We start from the raw sequence: 17,152 nt of genomic DNA on the forward strand, positions 1-17,152 counted from the left end.
GTCCAGGATGAGTCGGGCGGAGGCGTTCTGGATGCGTTGTAGTCTTTTCTGTAGCTTAGCTGTTGTTCCGGCGTAGTGGGTGTTTCCATAGTCCAGACGGCTGGTGACGAGGGCCTGGGTGACCGTCTTACTGGTTTCGATCGGGATCCATCGGAAGATCTTGCGGAGGGTGTGAAAGCATGAAGAGGCGACGGCGTTGACTTGTCTGGTCATCGAGAGGGAGGAGTCCAGGATGAAGCCCAGGTTGCGTGCGTGGTCTGTTGGCTTGGGGGCGGTGCCCAGGGCTGGGGGCCACCAGGAGTCGTCCCAGGCAGAAGGTGATGGTCCTAGGATGAGGACTTCCGTCTTGTCTGAGTTCAGTTTCAGGCGGCTGTTCTTCATCCACTCGGCGACGTCTTTCATTCCTTCGTGTAGGCTGGTTCTGGCGGTGTCGGGGTCTCTGGTGAGGGAGAGGATCAGCTGGGTGTCGTCGGCGTAGGAGATGATGTTGAGGTTGTGTTGGCGTGCGATGGCTGCAAGAGGTCTCATGTAGACGTTGAAGAGGGTGGGGCTGAGTGATGATCCTTGCGGGACGACGCAGATGACTTCGGTGGCCTCGGAACGAAACGGGGGGAGGCGGACTCTGTGTTCTTCCAGCGAGGAACGAGATGATCCACTTCAGTGCCTTCTCTTGGATGCCAATGTTGCTGAGGCTTTGGACTAGGGTGCGGTGGCAGACAGTGTTGAACGCAGCGGAGAGGTCCAGGAGGATGAGTGCCGCTGTTTCCCCATTGTCGAGAAGGGCTCGGATGTCGTCGGTGGCTGCGATGAGGGCGGTCTCGGTGCTGTGGTTGGCTCTGAAACCGGACTGCGAGGGGTCGAGGGATCCATTCGTCTCGAGGAAGGCGGCAAGCTGTCTGCTGGCGATCTTCTCGATGACTTTGGCAGGAAAAGGGAGGAGCGAGATGGGGCGGAAGTTTTTGAGGTCAGTGGGGTCCGCTGTTGGTTTCTTCAGTAGGGCGCTGAGCTCGGCATGCTTCCAGCTCTCCGGGAAGGTGGCGGTGTCGAAGGAGGTGTTGATGACGTCTCGGAGTTGGGGTGCGATGGTGGAGTCTGCTTTGTTGAGGACGTGGTGGGGGCAGGGGGCAGTCGGAGATCCGGAGTGGATGGTGTTCATCGTGTGGGCTGTGTCTTTGGTGGTCACCGCGATCCAGGTGCGGAGGGTGCGTTGGTTCGACGGTTGGGTGCGAGGATGGTGCGCCGAAGCTGTTGTGGATGTCGGCAATCTTGCGGTGGAAGAACGAGGCGAGGGAGTCGCAGAGATCTTGTGATGGGGTGATGTTGTTGTTGCCGGTGCTGGGGTTGGAGAACTCCTTGACGATGCTGAAGAGTTCCTTGCTGTCGCGGGTGTTGTTGCCCAGTCCATCCTTCAGTGATTTCTTCTTGGTGGTGCGGATGAGCTGGTGGTGCTTGCGGGTGGCGTGTTTGAGGGCGGTCATGTTGTCAGTGGTCTGGTCGAGGAGCCAGGCTTTCTCGAGGGTGCGGCAGGTCTTCTTGGAGTCCTTGAGTTAGTCGGTGAACCAGGGGGCCTTCTTGCTTCTGGGTTTGCTGGGAGGGTTCTTCAGTGGTGCAAGGTCGTCGGCGCAGGCGGTCAGCCACTGCGTGAAGTTGCGGGCTGCTTCGTTGGGGTCCGGTGTGCTGGCAGGTGGGTTCTGGCTGAGGGAGGTGGTGAGTTGGTCGGCGGTGATCTTGCTCCAGCTTCTGTGAGGAACCTGTTGCGGGTGGTGGTGGGTAGTGGTTTTTCTGAAGCTGAAGTGGACGCAGCTGTGGTCTGTCCAGTAAAGTCCGGTGGAGTGGCTGAAGGCGATGTGCTTGCTGGATGAGAAGACGGGATCAAGCGTGTGGCCGGCTTAGTGGGTGGGGGTGTTGACCAGTTGCTGGAGTCCGAGGTTGGCGAGGTTGTCCAGCAGGGTGACGGTGTTGCGGTCCTTGTTGTTCTCCAGGTGGTAGTGAAGGTCCCCTAGGAGGATGTAGTCAGCGGAGGGGAGGGCGTGTGGGCTGATGAAGTCCGTGATGTCTTCGCTGAATTGTGTGCGTGGTCCCGGGGGTCTGTAGATGAGGGTGCCTTTGAGGGTCGTCTTTGGGTCGGTGTGAATCTGGAAGTGGAGGTGTTCGGTGTCGGTGTCGTCGGCGTCGGTCGTGATGCGGATGGTGTTCTTGTGGACGATGGCGATGCCTCCCCCAGTCTGGTTGACGCGGTCCCTCCTGATGATCTTGTATCCATCCGGGATGGCGATGGCGATGTCGGGGGCTGAGGCGTTCATCCATGTTTCAGTGAGGAATGCGACGTCTGGTGATGTTGTGTCGAGCAGGTTCCAGAGTTCGACGGCGTGTCTGTGGACGGAGCGGGTGTTGAGCAGGATGCACTTGAGGTCGCTGCTGGGGTTTGGCTTGGCGGGCGCGGTGCATGTTCGGAGGCAGGTGAACTTGCAGGTTGTGCAGGTGAAGGGTCCGTGGAAGCGTTTCGGGGCGGCCTGGCAGCAGGTGGGGGTCCGGCCGGTATGGAGTGCGTTGAGGGCCGCGGCGTCGTAGGTTTGTTGGGTCGTCTTGCGTCGGTGGGGCCAGGGGTCCGGGCGCTGGACGCAGACGGGCTTACCTTTGTCGCGCCTCCGGCACGGGGGGAGGCAGCGGCGGGGAGGTGGCGGGAAACGCGGCAGGGGCTCGGCACAACAAGGGGCAAACAGAGGGAGAAATACACCAAAATTAAAGGAACAAAATTAATACAACAAGGGGCACACAGGGGGAGAAATACACCAAAAATTAAACAAAGAACAAAATTAACACAGGGATAATACAACACAGCGCAAACAGGGCAAATGCAGCAACAGCGGTCGAGGGCCAGGAGCACAGCTGCGGGCAGCGGCGGCACTCGGCGGGAACGGGGGGCAGCCTGGGCTCACTCACGGGGAGTGTGTGCGGTGCGTGGGGTGACTGGCCCAGAGGGTCAGAGGTCACCCCACGATGATTGAATAATAAGATCAGTCATCTCTTCAGTAAAGGGGATTTTATTTCCAGGGGGGTGGTAGATAGTGTGCAACCGAATGGTGGGGGAGCCAGGCATAGTGAGATCAGCGCAAAGGTATTCAAAGGATGAAGGGTCTTGTAGATGGACAGGCGAGATTTTAAGTTCAACTTTAAAAATTAGGGCCAGTCCTCCTCCTGTTTGTTCGATTCTATCTTTCTTAATGATAGAGTAACCAGGGGGAATAAGCAAGGCGAGGATGGGAGTGGAGTGGGCGGTGAGCCTGGTTTCAGTTAGGAATGCGATCTCAATATTTTCACTGAGAATGGTTTCCGCAATCTCAGTAGCATGGCAGGAGGCGGATCGGCAGTTAATCAGCATGCAACAGAGAAGATGGATCAGGTAGATGGAAGGAGGGACTGGGGGGGGGAATAGGTCTACGTTGTTGGGGTGGTCTAGGGGAGGTCGGAGGAAGGGGGAGTCTGCTTGTTCCTAAGAGAACTGGAATAGTAGACTGATGAGTAGGGGGGATAGTGGACGAGGGTGGGGAGGGAGAGATAGGTAAGTTAGTGGAAATGTTAACTTCCGAGGTTATTGGTCAAGTACCAAGTTGTGGTGGTGTGTGCTTGTTGGCATTAGGGGGAGGGGCGATTAAGGTAGGTTGAGCGGGTAAGGAACTGGTTATGTAGTTACTAGAAGGGGGAGGAGTGTCAATGTTGGTAATAATGTTTGGGGGCAGTATGTGGATGGGTTGAGAAGAGTGTTGTTGTGCAAGGAGATGGTTTTTGTAAGGAGTGAGATATCACTTCTGAGTGAGGAGAGTTCTAAGACAAGGGACGCAAGGACAAGCTCAATGTTAGGGGATGCCAGTGCGTGGGTAGATGCGTACGGTGGACCCTTATTTATTGGGCAGTTGGTCGTGTTGGGGTTGTTAAGGGGGGGATAAAGTTTGGAGGATGAGAGGGAAAACCTGGGGGGGGGGGGGGGGGGGATTATAGTATGGGGGAGGATCTTTTTTGGAGAGCGGGAGTTTACAAGAGGAGGATGTAGAAAAGGTATTCTTTTCGGGCTGACAGTTAGGTGAAAGTGGTATAGAGGAAGTGGGATGTGGCGTACCTGTTGGATTGCGAGTTGTTGAAGATAGCAGGGAGGTGCGAGAGGGTGATTGTGGGGGATATGTGGGGGGTGTGGGGGATGCATGTGTGCAGGGTGAGAAGAAGAAGTGAGTCAGAGGGAGAGGTGGTATGGGAGTCATAGGGAGGGAGGAGCATAGAAGAGAGTGTGTGGTTGGAAAGGGGGGATACCAGGGGGTGAGTGGGAGAGGGAGAAGTGATATGGGAGTCAGGGGGAGGGAGGAGCCTAGAAGAGTATTAATGGAACAAGGGGGTACCCGGGGGTAAGAGGCAGAGGGAGAAGAGAGGAGCGTGGAAGAGGGTGTATTGTTGGGAACGGGGGAGACCAGGGGGTAAGTGGAGGAGGCTGTAGCTGTCGATGAGGGGATGAATGGTGTGGTGCATGGGGGAGGAATGTTGAAGAGGAGATCGAAAGGAGAGGCGCGTGTAGTAGAGCTTAGCGAATATGGGGTTAGAGGGGGAGCAAGAGTAGGCGTGTGGGTAACAGGGGGATTAGTCAATGTGGAGGACTCCAGGGGGGTAGGAAGGGGGGCAGGGGGAGTCATTGGTGGAGGCGAATGGAGGGGGGGCATGTACACTAGAAGACTGGGAGACAAGGGAGTCGTAACAGGTTATAATGTTGAAAGCGGGGGAGGTAAGTAGGGATTGATAATAGTCAATATGATTGGGGGAGATAGTGAGAGGGGATAATATGGGATGGGGTGGGGGGAATCAGTACTAGTACTAGTGATGTAAGTGGGGGAGGTCAGTTGCGGTTGGGAAAGGGTAACGGTGTTGGTAGTAGGAGAGGGAGAAGGAAAATCAGAGGGAGGGAGAAATGAAGGGAGATGAAGGCAATAAAAGTTGGGGTAGGTCAGAGAGACAAGGCAAAGGGGCCGGGGATGAGATGGGGGTGATGAGTCATGGGGCAGAGGGGGTGAGAGGGCACGGTTCAAGGATTGTGTGAGGGTTCGGGATATAGCGCTAAAGTGTTGTTCAAAGATGTCGAGGTGGTTTTCAGACGCTTGGATGAGTATGGTTCCAGATTTAAAGATGGAGATATCTATTTCGCCTGGAAAGGAAGAAGATGGTGTGGTGGAGAGTTTTAGAACGTATGGGATTTTGCGTGAATTACAGATAGGGAGGTGACAGAGAAATATGCTTTCCCATTTAGATGGGCATTTGGTGAAGAAGATGAAGTTGGTGATAAGTGAGGACTTAAGGCTGTTATGGGTATCAACAAATACGTTTTCTGGGTGGAGACAGAGAAGTTTGTGTTTGAAATTTTTCTTACCATGTTTGGAGAGATGGGGGAAGCAGAGGATGGACCAAGAGTTAGGGCGGAGTTTAGAGATGGGTGAGGTAGAGATCGAGGGTGGAAGAGTGAGTGGCGGCATGATTCGGAGAATAGGGGGAGAAAGAAGTTGCACAGCAGATTAGACAGCATTGATCCTCGAAGCGGACAAGAAGTGGGGATAGGGGAAGCCGGGGTCGAGTTAAGTGTATCCCAAGCAGACTCAGACAGTGAGTATTGTAGGTGAGGTTTAAACATAAGCACAATAGGTGATAGGCAACGTAATCAAATAAAATACATTTCACAATATAAGAAAGGGCAGCCAAGAGATTAGAAGACAGGGCTATATGACGGGGGAAGGAGTTAAATTTAGCCTGAACAAATTATAATGATAGGAAATGAGGGTGAACTAAACAGAATAACATCAGAATACACAATAAAAACAAAAGCATAGCGAAAGAAGAATATAACATAGCGAAAAGTCTGAACGATTGCCTGAAACAAATTACAATGATAGGAACGTCAAAGTAAACAATAGAACAAAATACATGCGAAAGGAGGATATACCATCGTCAACAGTCCAGGAATTAACAAATTAAAGTTGACAAGTATGTAAAGTAAGTTAAAAAGTGCAACAATAAGATAACATATCCAAACGATACTAAATAAAGTGCATATAATAACATTATATACTATGTAGTAGAAGCCACTAGTTTGCGTGTGGAATTAGCTCTAGGGGGAATGGTTAAGTGTGCATTTGATTTTAAGATAGCAGATTTGGATCCATTTAACAATCCACCTTGAACCCCGCTTTGGAAATGGGATTGCCCGAATGAAGTAAAGAATTGCTCTTTTAACGTCCAACGTTTGAAGAGCCCGTTCGGCCACTGAGTCTGGTTGTGGGAATAAGACTGGGAGTTCATCAGACTGGTTAAGATGAAAGGCAGAAACGACTTTAGGTAGAAATTTTGGGTTAGGCCTAAGAACCACTTTGTTATGATGGACTAAATGGTTCTTGTATGGTTAATGCCAAGAGTTCACTAACTCTTCTGAGAGATGTGATAGCGACTAGGAAGGCTACTTTCCAAGTGAGGAAGGAGTAGTTTCTGTCCTGTAACTCCAGTTCTGTAGTAGGGGTATCTCTGTTATAGTCATAATTTATTGAATAGTCCCACCCATGTGCGTGGACCCCGGAGCAATCAAAAATAATCTCTTAAGTTGTCAAAAAATTGCAGAACTGCAAAGACACTTAAGAGAGAATTTAAAGACAGATAATGCAGCCTATATCCACAGGCTACACTGCCCAGTACTTCAACTAGAAATTCCACCAAAAAAACACAAACAGCATAGCTAGTTTCCTCCACAGAGAAACTTGCCTCTACCAGCAAAAGCCTCTGGAATGATAGAGAGGAAGGTATGGACAGACAAGCCCCATAGGCTGCCATTATGTGGCTCAAACAGGATACTGTGCCTTTAAGAAAACTTTCCAGAACTCTCTCAGTATCCCAGAATGCACAGCAGGTCCCTTTTACTTGCAGTTCTTTTTGAAGGTATAACACGCCAGACCTGTAGCATTCCTTACATGAATATCTTTCTCCACCGGGGAGGAGGGCGGGCGCTTATGACTAGAACAGAGATACCCCTACTACAGAACTAGACTTACAGGACAGAAACTACTCCTTCTGTAGTAGGGGACTCTGTGTATTGTCATAATCTAGTGAATAGAATGGCAAGCCCATCCCCACACCAAAGCGGCTGTGGAGAATCAAGACATAACACCACTACTGTGCGAACAGATTTCGCAGCAAAGCCTGCCCAACTTGAGCTTCTGTCCTGGCATCAGTGTCCAGACAGTAAGGCTTAGCAAAGGTATGGACCGACTTCCAAGTGGCCGCCTTGCAGATTTCTGCAATTGGAACATTACGTAGCAAAGCAGTCGTGGCAGCTGTGCCTCTGGTGGAATGAGCCTTAGGTTTACCTCCTAAGGTCTTATTAGCTTTTTGGTAACACTATTGTATACAGGACACAATCCACCTAGAAATGGATTGTTTGGAGGTAGCAAGACCGGTCCCGACTGATCCATAATTGATAAACTATTGGTCTGACCTACGATTATCTTTGGTTTTATCCAGATAAAATTTCAACACCCTCCTAACATCCAGGGAATGCAAAGACCTTTCCGCTGGAGATGAAGGATTCTGAAAAAACGTAGGCAAAGTTATGGTCTGGTTGACATGAAAATCAGAAATAACCTTGGGAAGAAATTTAGGGTGAGTACGCATAACAACCTTAGCAGCATGAAATACAGTAGAAGGTTCTTGGCAACACAACGCCTGAATTTCACTCACCCTGCGGGCCGATTTAATGGCCACGAGGAACCGCCGCCTTCCAGGACAGGTGCTGCGACAAAGCCTTATGAATAGGTTCAAAAGGCTCCTTCATCAATCTGTACAGCACCACATTCAATTCCCATGAAGGCGAAGGAAGATGGACAGGAGGGAATACTTTCTTAAGCCTTCCAAAAAATCTTTGATCACAGGGATCTGGAAGAAGGAAATCTGTGAAGGGCATTTCCTGTAGACAGTCAATGCAGCGAGATGAACCTTAATGGAATGGAAATTAAGAATGGCTGACATCCTCCTTACACGTCGTAGGGTCATAGTTCTTGGACTTGCACCAGATGCAGAATCTCTTCCACTTGTAAGCATAAGAAGTCCTAGTGGAAGGTCGCTTAGCCTCCTTCAGTATGTCCATACAATCTTCGGGCAGATTCAAATGGCCATATTGCACTATCTCAGGAGCCATGCCGCCAAACTCAAAGACGAGAGGTTCGGGTGCACCATCTGTCCCCCGAACTTCGTGAGAAGGTCCGGCCTGCACGGCAACCGTATGTGAGGAAGTAGAGACCTGTGAAGCAGGTCCGTGAACCACCACTGTCTGGGCCATTCCGGGGCGATCAATATCATCCGCGCCCTGGACCGGGACAGCTTGATGAGCACTGCCGGAATCAGGGGAATGGGTGGAAAAGCGTACAGAAAGCTGTTCGACCAGTCGATCCATAGGGCATTCCCCAACGTCCCCTGTTGGTAGTACCTGGAGGCGAAGTCTCGGCATTTGCGGTTTTCGGCGGTGGCGAACAGATCTACGTCTGGAGTCCCCCATCTTGCGAAGACTTCTCCTAGCACTTCGTTTATGACCCATTCGTGGTTTTCCTGAATCAGTCTGCTCAGTGCGTCCGCCTGAACATTCTGCACACCTGGCAGATGGGTAGCAGTTATCGTCAGTCCTCTGGCCAGAAGCCAGTGCCAGATCGCCTGCGCCTCCTGTGACAGAGTGCGTGATCTCGAGCCCCCCAGCTTGTTGAGGTAATATATCGTGGTCGAATTGTCCGTCTGTACAAGCAGAGAGTTGGTCTGAAAGGACGGATGAAAGGCCTTCAGTGCCAAGTGAAGAGCTCTGAGTTCACTTGGCACTGAAGACTCAGACGGAGACCACGTCCCTTGAATCTGTAAGTCTCCGGATTGTGCTCCCCAGCCGTGGAGCGTGGCATCCGTCACAATCGTCTGTGCGGGAATGTCCTTGTGGAAGGGAACCCCTCTGAGGAGATTCTCCGCTGAACACCACCCCTTCAGAGACCGAAGAGCATGCAGAGACAGTCGTATCGTGTCGTCCCAAGAACCAGTCCTCTGATCCCACTGATCCTCCAAGCACTCCTGCAGTGGCCTCATGTGCAGCCGTGCGTGAGGAAGATACAAGAGGCCATCGACCCCAGTAGAGAAGACACCGTCCTCACTGTTGTAGATGGAGCGGTCATAAGAGCCTGAGCCTTCCGAAGGAGTGATAACCGTCGCTCCTCCGAAGGAGACACGCTTGCTGACCGCGTATTGATGGAGGCTTCCAAGTACTGTATGCATTGGACCGGAGTCGGGACAGACTTGGACATGTTGATGTGCAACCCCAGCTTGTTCAATAGAACGCACGTCTTCTTGTGCTTGAGCTTCCGAGAAGGAGGCCTTGATCAACCAGTCGTCCAGGTACAGGTAGACAAACACCTTGTTCTTCCGCAGGTGTGCCGCTACCACCGCCATGCACTTCGAGAACGTCCTAGGCGCAGACTTCAGCCCGAATGGCAGTACTGTGTATTGATAATGATTGGCGCAGACTTGGAATCGCAGGAACTTCCTGTGTTTCTGTGCAATGAGCACATGGAAGTACGCATCCTGTAGGTCTATAGCAGAAAGCCAGTCTCCCTGCTGCAGCTGAGGGTAAATCTGCTGCAACAACAGCATGCAAAATCTCTCTGTGAATCCACTTGTTTGCTTGCCGCAAGTCCAAAATGGGCCTGAACTCGTTCTTGTCCTTCTTGCGGACCAGAAAGAACCATGAGTACAGACCTCCTCCCCTTTGAGACAGAGGTACGTCTTCTATCGCCCTTTTCCTTAATAGGATGTCGGCCTCTACCTGGAGCTCGCGCAGCTGAAACTGCGAGCTCACCGGCGGAATAGCTGGAGGCGGGCTGGTGAACCGAAGACTGTATCCATCGCAAACAATATTCAGCACCCAGTTGTCCGGAGTAATTTTTCTCCACTCTGCCAGAAAAAATTGAACACCCCCCACCCCCACCGGAGTGGGTAACGGATGTAGGGGGAAGTAAACGCTCAGGGCCTAGAGCCGACGGGCCTTTGGTTGCTGTTGCAGACTGTTGGCCTCCTCTGCCCCTCTGGCGTTTCTGGAAGGGCTTCTGGAACTGCTGCTGTTGTTGTTGTTGCTGCTGTCCGGAAGTCTGTCCTCGCCCTCTGCCTGAAGTTCCGAACCGTCTCTGGAACGGGCGGTAGTTCTTCTTCTTCTCAGGCTTCTCTAACCAGACAGCCGTCAGGGTTTCGGCTTCTGCTTTCATACGGGCCATTTCATCGTCCGCATGCTCTCGGAACAGGGTATCCCCCGAGAAAGGCAGGTTGGCCACCCGCTGTTGCACCTCCGGTTTGAGTGAGGTGAGGCGAAGCCAAGCGTGACGCCGTTGATTGATGCCGTGGCAGTATCCGTGCGCCGCCAGAAGAGATACATCAGCCGCCGCGCTGATGATCTGGTTCGACACCATCATCCCGTCACTTAATATCTCCAGAAAGTCCTCTTTCTTGTCACGAGGGAGGAGCTCAGCGTACTGCTGGAGGGACTCCCATAGGGCACGATCATATCGCCCCAGCAGAGCCCCGGCACTTGCAGCCTTCATGGTGATAGATACCGTCCCACAGACCTTTCTGCCCGCCGAAGACAGCCAACGGCTGTCCTTATCAGGCGGTACTGTCGAAGAAGGAGTGGTGGCATGCTGCTTCTTAGCCGCTGTCACAATAACGGAGTCTGGTGTTGGGTCCATTCGAAGAAAAGCCGGGTCAGATTCCGGAGGCTGGTATTTCTTGATGAGCCTGGAGGGAGCTGCCTTCGTCACCGCCGGAGTGAGAAACAACTATTTGGCGGGCTCCTCCAATCCTGGTACCAACAGAAGCAGCGGTTGAGAAATGCTTCTTGTGAAGCGTCTCGAAGATCACGGACGTCGTAGGTGTTGGCACCGTCACCGTGATCCCTAGCTCAGCCGCACCCCTCAACAGCACTTCCTGGAAGGAGACGATATCGTCAACGGGCGACACCCTCGTCGCTGGAGACTAATAATCCCTGGTGGAAGGGCCTGTGCGGGATCTGGATCTGCGCCTCCTGTGGCGTATTCTAGATCGAGATGGCGAGCGGCCACGGCTCCGCGACCTCCCTCTCCGGCCGGAGCGGGAGCGCGATCTTCTCGGCCGATCCGCAGGCCTCGCAGGAGCAGGCGATGTTGGCCTAGCCGGGACTCTCGGCTGAGGGGTCCCTTTAGGTGGCATTGGATAACGTGGCAACGAAGCCGTTCTGGGTGGAGGCACCGGTGGAGGGACGGAGGGAAGAGGCAGTGGGAGTTGAGGCGGCGATTACTGGCGAGGAGCCGGCCCACGAGGCGGTGGTGGAGGTGGAGGCGGGGTGGGGTGGGGTTCCGCGGAGGCGGACCTTTCGGCAAAGGAGAAGGAGTAGGAGTCCTAGGTTTAGTAGGCGTAAACACCACTGAGTACACCGAGCCCGGTGACTTTGTCTTCTTCCTTGAAAAATCACCAAATAAACAATTGAAAGGGAGAGCTCAATGCTCCAGGGTCCTGCTTGCAGGAGCGGGAAAAAGAACTGAAAGTAAAAGGGACCTGCTGTGCATTCTGGGATACTGAGAGAGTTCTGGAAAGTTTTCTTAAAGGCACAGTATCCTGTTTGAGCCACATAATGGCAGCCTATGGGGCTTGTCTGTCCATACCTTCCTCTCTATCATTCTAGAGGCTTTTGCTGGTAGAGGCAAGTTTCTCTGTGGAGGAAACTGGGCAAGCTACGTTGTTTGTTTTTTTTTGGGTGGAATTTCTAGTTGAAGTACTGGACAGTGTAGCCTGTGGATATAAGCTGCATTATCGGTCTTTAAATTCTCTCTTAAGTGTCTTTACAGTTCTGCAAATTTTTGACAACTTAAGAGATTATTTTTGTTTTCTCCGGGGTCCACGCACATGGGTGGGACTATTGACTAGATTATGACTATACACAGAGATCCCCTACTACAGAATTGTAGTTCGCATTTGTGCAGAGGTTCAAAAGGGGGATCCATGAGGCTGGTAAGAATAATATTTAAATTCCATACTGGAGAGGGTGGAGCTCTAGGTGGAATTATTCTTTTAAATCCTTCCATAAATGCTTTAATAGCGGGTACTCTAAATAAAGACACGTGTTATCTGTTTTGGAGATAAGCTGCTATTGCCGCAAGATGTAGTTTTATGGATGTATATGCTAGGTTACATTGTTGCGGGTGAAAGAACATATAATGTTTTGAATAGAAGCATCTAGTGGATTGATTTTGTTATTTGTACAGTAAATTACAAATAGTTTCCACTTTGCGGTGTAACATGCTCTGGTGGTACGGAGTCTAGCCTCCTTAATGATGTTCATGCAGTCTGGTGGGAGATTGAGGTAACCGAACTCTAAGACTTCAGGAGCCAGATCGCAAGGTTTCTCCATGGTTCTGGGCAGGAAGCTTGCGTGAGAGGCTCAGTTTTTGATGAGGAACTACTGATAGTTCCAAGAGGGTTGTGAACCATGGTTGTTGGGCCCATGTTGGAGCAACCAGGATCATTGTGAGGGAATGCGGTTTGAGCTTCCGAATCACTAATGAAATTAGTGTGAGAGGCGGAAAAGCGTAAGCAAATTTGTTTGACCAATTCACTAATAGCGCATTGCCTTTGGACAGTGGGTGTGGATAACTGGACGCGAATCTTGGGCATTTTGTGTTTTGATGTGTGGCGAACGGATCTATTTGTGGCTGGCCCCACATGTGAAAAAATGGAAGAAGTTCTTGAGGATGAAGTTCCCATTCGTGGCTCTAATGTGTCGGACGACTGAGCAGAGCTGCAATCTGATTGTGTACCACTGGGAGGTGTTCGTCAAGGAGATATATGCTTTGCGGAATGGTCCATCTCCATATGCTTTGAGCTAGGTATGAAAGCTGGCGAGTGTGTGTCCCCCCCTTGTTTCTATATGTAGTACATTGCTGTCATGTTGTCTGTAAGGACCAGGACAGATTTGCCTACTAGATGGTGTTGAAAGGATTTTAATGCCATAAATATTGCCAGTAGATCCAGGTATTTTATGTGGTATTGTTTTTGTTGAGGGGTCCATATACCCTGAAAGGTATGGTTTTGAAGATTAGCTCCCAAGCAGGTGAGCGATGAGACTGCTGTTAGCACTTTCTGTGGAACCGGATCGAGGAACGGTTGCCCTTTGGAAAGGTTTTGTGCATTCCACCACTGCAGAGAGCGATGTGTCCAGCTGTGAGTTTTTATGTTTTCCAGCACTCTAGGCAATAATTACGATTCAGAATGTATTTTTTATTGAACTATGTATAATTCATATGTATTGTATATATTTTTATAACAATTGTAGATGTTTTTGTATGCTTTATGACACTTGTCTAACCTTATCATATAGTCTGACTTTTGTTCAGTTTCTATATGATTTTTACTATGCTAATTAGAAACATGTTTTTTATATAATTTTATTTTTTAATTTTCCTTTCACTACTGGGTCAGATTAATTGTTCACTTATTTAGTAGACGGCCTAGGATATTTTGCTCACATACCAGCTGTCCACCAACACCAGATCTGTTAGATGACCTTGAGCCTGGTTCAACTGACGTGCCAAACACTCCTGTAAGGGACGCCTCAGGAGTCTTGCATAAGGGACAATGAGAATGCAAGAGGCCATCATCCCGATCAACTGCATGAACACTCAAACTGGTAATGAGTGTTGAGGCTAAAATTTGGATATTAGAGCTTGCATACCTCTTATCCTGAGAGGGTTGGGGTATGCTAAGGCTTTTTAAGTGTCTATTGTAGGTCCTAGGTATTCATGTGTGTTGGACAGTTGGAGGTGGGATTTGGTGAGATTCACTGTGAAGCCCAAGTTGAGAAGCAGCTGGATTGTTTTGTGTGTGTGTTGCACATTGCTGTGTGATTTGGATTTTATGAGCCAGTTGTCCACTTAAGGGTACACGTGAATGTGTGGTCTTCGTAATTGAGCTGTCACTACTGCGAGGCACTTGGTGAAGACTCTGGGTACTATAGTCACTCCGAACGGAAGGATTTTGAATTGATAGTGTTGACCGTGTATCACGAATTTGAGATATTTTCTGTGAGCGGGGTGAATGGGAATATGAAAGTAGGCGTCCTTTAGATCTAGAGTGGAGAGAAAGTTGCCTTGTTGAAGAAGTGGGAGCACATGTTGGAGATTGACCATGTGGAAGTGGTCTGACTGAATGTAGAGGTTTAACGGTCCGAGGTCCAGTATTGGCTTGAGAGAGCCGTTCTTTTTTGGAATTAGAAAGTAGAGGAAGTAAACTCCTGTGCCTTGATGATGGAAAGGTGACTGGTTCTATTTATTTATTTATAAAGTTTTATATAGCGCAAACATGATTCCGAAGCATATCAGAGCGCTTCACAGTTAAGGATGGACAGGTAGGCGTCCAATACAAATCAAAGTGAAACAGTTACAAACACTATTGGATGTGCACGGTTTGAAGAAGATTGGGTATGAAGTAAAGAGCAAGCGTGTTACTAACTCTGTCCAGTATGTCTGTTACAATGACTAGGGAATTAGTCCAAACACAGGGCTTGCTTTCGCTCATGCAAGACTCCACGTCACATTCAATCTAAATATTAGCTATTCAGTATTCACAATTTGCATGTTTTTGTAATATGGACAGAACCTCTTGTTTCATGCGAGTCCGGTGTTCCGGGGACATTGGGCATTGTCTGGGAGGGATATTTGGGCAAGTAGAGTTGAGTTCTAGGTAATAACCATACTGGTTAATTTGTCTCACCCACTTGTCTGTTGTGATAGAATTCCAGACAGGTAGGAACTGTGAGAGATGTTCCCCGACAGGAGTGGAATGATCAGGAGGAAGTGAAGGAAAGTCACTGCTTGGTGGTAGGGGAGTTGCGGGCATTGTTACTGCGACCTCTTCCCTTACCATTTTTGCCTCTGTACCCTCCACAAAAGTATCCTCTGGAGGAATTGTTTTGATTGGGGTTCTTATAGGAAGAAGAGGGATGCTCCGAGCCAATGGTTTGGGAGCCAGCCCTGTAAAAGGAGCGACAAAATGAACCTCTAGGTGATTGCAAGGTCCTCATGGACTTGTCACTGTCCGTTTCCTTTTTCATCTTTTCAAAGATGTATCACCTGTGGGCCTAAAAAGATGCTCTTGTTCAAAGGGCTGATTAAGAATAACGGACTGAACTTCCTGCTTGAGTCCAGAGATTCGGAGCCAAGCGTGTCTGCATAGCAAAACGCTGGTATTAATAGCATGAGACAGTATCAGCTGCATCAAGCGCACAACTGATGTATTTGTTATTAATTTTCCCTCCTGTATAAGGTCATTAGCTTTGTCTTTAAATTGGTCAAGAAGATGTTGCATTAGCTTTTCAAGCTCATCATAGTGGGCTCTGTCATATCTGGCTAACAAAGCTTGGGCATTGGCAATCCGCCAATGATTTGCAGCCTGTGGCACGATGTGTTTTCCAAATGCGTCTAGGAGTTTGGATTTTTTATCAGGGGTTGGGGTGTCACATGTGCTTTGTGAATTTGCTCTCCTGCGTGCATTAGACACCACAAGAGAATCTAAAGGGACCTGACTTGATGTAAACTGGGTCATTGGGAGCTGCTTTATATTTTTTGTCTACCCTGGTGTTAAGAATGCTGGCTGTGACGGGGTCCTTAAAAACTTCTGCCGAATGTTTTAACATGCCTTTTAACATTGGCAGGGTGTGTGTGGACTTGTATGGGTGTAAATGTTTTCGGTAAAGTCTTCATCAAAAGGGTAAGAGTGTAACTTTACCCTGTGGTACTGAGCAGCTCTGTTAATGAGTTGCGCAAAACCAATATTGTCATTTGGTGGTGATGGCCTAGAGATATAGAGGTGCGGGTCATTTTATGGGCCGGGATCTGTGTTGTAATCATCTCAAGGATCTGGATTGTATGTGCATCATTACCTTTATCTGGATCTCCATCCCCACCCTGATAACTATAAGCATCTTCATCATCTTGTGGTTGAGGTGAAAATGTATGTTGTGGGGAGTGTGCTGAAGAAATTAGCAGATTTGGATTAGCTGGAGATAGAGAGAGAGGTCGAGTAGTATTAGTGTCCATCTTCTTTCGCTTCATTGGAATTTCAGGGTCTTCTGAAGTGTCCAATTTTCTCTTTTTAGGAGGCTTGGCAACAACTTTGCCAGCCTCTGGGACAATGTAGAGTCTTCTGTTTTGGATCCGGAAAAACTGTTAGAAGCTGTGGTACGGATACAATGTCTTTTGTCTGTGAAGAAGACTAGGTCAGAATGTTGTTTAGTCTGTGTCTCTGAAGCTTTGTGGTGTCTTGGACTCCTTAGCTTTTGGTATAGGAGTTTGTGGCTCAGAGATTTTTCAGTTCCGAAGGTTTGCTCAGCTCCGAGTTTTTTTCGGTTCTGGGTGCTGGTCTTTGTTTGTTTCAGCGTTGATGTTGTTTTCGGTGCCAACGAAGAAGGGCGTGGCACCTACTAGGTTTTAGACTTCGGTGCCGAAGGTGATTTTTCGGCACCGGAATCGGGTTGGCTCGAGCTGGAAGGCGTTTTTTTTTGTTTCATCACCAGGCCCAAGGGCGGGCATCTGAAATGTGGTGACTGTGTCGACTTGAGCCCGAGGGCGAAGGTGTTACCGGATCCTTGGCTTTGGATGGGAGAGCGGTTTCGATACTCACGGATCGCTGACTGCCTGGTCTTCGTCGTCTGCTTCGGAGATGGAGATCTCTCCTTCATCGGCTTGTTAATCCGGCTGGAAATTAGGATCTGCTCCGAAGATATCCGAATCTAGCTGCTTTCGCCTGACATTTCATGACGTTGAGCCAGACGGTCACGGATGGTTTTCTTCGACCTGAAAGATGAACAGGCCTTGCAGTTCTGGTCTTCGTGCTCTGGGGAGAGGCAGCGGTTATAAACCTCGTTTAAGTCTGGGCATTTTTTTAAAGGAGTCCTTTCCATTGACTGCTGGCGTGGTCAACGCGGATAGGCGCAATGGCCCGCGTTGAAGATAGAGGTTTTTATATATGTTGAAGATACGCGTCGAAAAGGAAACAAGTTCGATAAGATACTGTCGAGTGGAGAGGGATT

The 17,152-nt window shown here is 49.7% G+C and overlaps 1 protein-coding gene across 1 annotated transcript in view; it reads right to left on the reverse strand.

The window, feature by feature from the left end:
- ETNK1 (ethanolamine kinase 1) overlaps positions 1 to 17,152 on the reverse strand; it is a 181,856-nt gene that overhangs the window by 47,945 nt on the left and 116,759 nt on the right. The gene's annotated exons all lie outside the window — the stretch shown is intronic.

This window comes from Lissotriton vulgaris, chromosome 1_1, assembly GCF_964263255.1.
Source record: "Lissotriton vulgaris chromosome 1_1, aLisVul1.2, whole genome shotgun sequence".
Taxonomy (NCBI): domain Eukaryota; kingdom Metazoa; phylum Chordata; class Amphibia; order Caudata; family Salamandridae; genus Lissotriton; species Lissotriton vulgaris.